The sequence below is a fragment of the Propithecus coquereli genome, unplaced genomic scaffold (genome assembly GCF_000956105.1).
Source record: "Propithecus coquereli isolate 6110/MARCELLA unplaced genomic scaffold, Pcoq_1.0 Scaffold137, whole genome shotgun sequence".
Lineage (NCBI taxonomy): Eukaryota > Metazoa > Chordata > Mammalia > Primates > Indriidae > Propithecus > Propithecus coquereli.
The window spans coordinates 3997068-4000157 of NW_012137969.1; positions in this window are offsets into that span (position 1 = coordinate 3997068).

The window sequence follows — 3090 nt, forward strand, 5'->3', positions numbered from 1 at the left end:
TTGAGACAGAGTCTTGCTCTGTTGCCTGGGCTAGAGTGCCGTGGCGTCAGCCTAGCTCACAGCAACCTCAAACTCCTGGGCTCAAGTGATCCTCCTTCCTCAGCCTCCCAAGTAGCTGGAACTACAGGCACACGCTACCACGCTTGGCTATTTTTTTTTTTTTCTATTTTTAGTAGAGATGGGACCTGGTTTTTGCACAGGCTGGTCTCGAACTCCTGTCCCCGAGCGATCTTCCTGCCTTGGCCTCCCAGAGTGCTAGGATTACAGGCATGAGCCACCGCGCCGGCCTTAAATAACATATTGTAGCAACTCTGGGTGCTGATTCCCTGGTCCCGTGGAGGTGGCGTTGTTTGCTTGGTGGTTTATTTGCTTTGTGACTTGGCTGAACTACTCCTGAGGAGTCTGTTCTACCATCACATTCCCTGTCCCACACACTGTGCATACTCAGAGCATTTCCCCTTATTTTTACCTTTTAACTTGGCTACCGAGAGGTCACCCCTGGGGCAGCATAAGCTGCTTAGTGGTCAAGGGTTGTGCTCAAGCCCCTTGGCCAGCTAGATTTTTGCCTTTTGCTGTTGGATGTGTGTGTGGCTTGGAGGCTGCTATCACAGTTCAGAGAATTTCCCCTTTTTGTCCCACGGTCAGCCAGAGACTAGCAGCATAGTGTTCTCCCTATGATCTCTCCCAAGAGGAAACACCTTGGACAGGCACCGGCTTCCAGATGGCCAGGATGGCTGTGACATCATCCTTAAGCCTGGTGTCCCAGGAGTCCCTCTGGGTTGGAGTAGCTTATTGTTCAGTACGTGCTGCTCAGAGCTTATGCTAAGCCCCTTGCGCCTGTGGGAGGACGGTCTGGGTGCTCTGGGAATGTTTTCAAGTCTGCCCCATGTGCTGTTCTGGTCGCTCCTGCAACGGCGCAGCCTAGCCAGGGAGCACAGCCCTCTTCAACCCCCAGGCCGTCTACGACCACGACCCCAGGGGAGTTTTCCTGGCTGCCTCTTTCTCTGGTTCTCAGAAACTTCTAGAGGCTTTGCCAATCTCCACCAAAGTCTTCAAGATCTCCCTTCAGGCATGGCGTTCTCAAACCCAAGGTCACAGACGAGTCAGTCCCAGCAGGCCCAACTGCTGAGCGCCTGCCTTGAGGCCTGGGCCACGCCACCTGAGCTGAGGGTGGGGACTGGCTTTTCTTGGAGCAACACACCTGCTCTACAGATGAGCACTGGGGTGGGGTGGAGTGGGGTGGGTGGGCAGCAGCCGCTGGTTTTTTCAGCTCATCTCTACAGGAGCCTTCACCCTGGGAGTGAGCTGGAGTGGGGTCACTGGGGCCTGGGGCGCACCTCCTGCCCTAGGAGTGAGGGCTAGGTGTGGGGAGAGAGGCTGCGGCCCCCAGGCCAGCCACATCTGCCTGGGATGTTGCTTCTGCAACATGGAGTCAGGGTGATGAGAAACCCAGAGGGAAACTGTATCCGCCCTGAAAGCGGGGGGCAGAGGGAGCCACATTTCCTTGGCGGCACCAGACCCTAGTAAGGCCCCGTAACACAGAGCTGGGTGTGGGTGATGTGGGAGGCCGTGGCTCAGAGGCCACAAATGCTGCTGATTTTGCAGAGATTCAGTCAGTTTTCTTGGATGTATGTTTCTCTATTTGCTGTTTGCCCTTAGGATCATTTTCAGAGAATTTAAGTGATGGTTTTTTAACATTTTCACCAGTTAAATTGTTGTTTTGCTGGGGAGAGAGCCTGCCGGGTTCCTTATCCCACCATTCCGGATGTCCCACCTCTGCATCTTGCTTTTTCACCTAATAACGTATCCTGGGGACATTTCCCTCAGATTGAACACAGCCTTTCCTGCCCGTTGCTTGGCATTGTGCCATGTGTTCTGCCATATTTAAAACATCAGGAAACCCAGAATGCTTCCATTTTTCCACTGTTTGGGGCAGTGTTGTACCTTCTGCCTCCACGCTCTGTCCCTGGTGAACTCCTGTGATCTTTGCATTTTAGATACTATCCTATTTTTGATTCCCATATTTATTCCTCTGTCCAAACCTCTCCCTTGAGCTCCTGAAAGTTAGAGCCAACTCTTCCCTTGGCAGGGAGCTCTACTTGGTCTCCCAAACATCTCTAACTTAAAAAACCCCAAACAGGTTCTTGGTTCCCTGAAACCACCTCTGTCCTAGGCTTTACTGTCTCCGCAGTGGCCCCTTTCTCTCTCTCACGCCCGTGGAAATGAGCAAAAACCACCCAAGTGAGAACAAGCAAAGGCTATTTATTCATCACTTGTTGTAGTGAGGGAGTCGGCCACCACCACTTTTGTTGGGCAGAGACTCAAAGGCAGGCAGAGGAAAGCCTGCACCCAGGAGTTTGAATCCAGCCTGGACAACATAACAAGACCCCATCTCTAAGAAAAAAAAGAGAAAAATCTGCTCCCCTAACCAATGACATGGGATGTCGCCTTCTAGGCGGACACCTCGAGCTTCCCCAGGTCCACAACCTCCGATCAGGCACCGCTGGCCCTTCCCTTTATTCACTCTAAAGCTTTCTCTGCTCTGAAAAGCCCTGACTACCCTGCTAGCCAAGGTTTCATCCTAGCCACCTCTGTTATCATTTTTAGCGCTTAAATTTTTTAAAAAAAAATTATGGATATTTTTACACATACCAAAATCAGAGAGAAAAGTGTGATGAATTTCCATGCACCCATCACCTGGCTTCAACAGTGACCAACATGTTGCTATTCCTGTTTTAGCTATGCTCTCTGACACCCGTTAGGAGTACTTTAACAGTAAATCCCAGACATCATTTCATTTCTCCTGCATGTGCCTCAGCATATATCTCAGAGAAAAACCTTTTTGCTTTCACGTGACCACCATGCCATTATCTCACCTCACAAAATGAACAAGTATTCCTGAATGTCACCGAGAACACACTCAGGGGCCATTTCCTAATTGTCTTAGAAAAGTCCTTTGACAGTTGGCTCCTTTGAACCAGGACTCGGCATCGGCTCTGCATGACATCGGTTGATAAGCCTTTTCTGTTTCTTTTTTTTTTTTTTTTTTGAGACAGAGTCTCACTCTGTTGCCCTGGCTTGAGGGAGTGC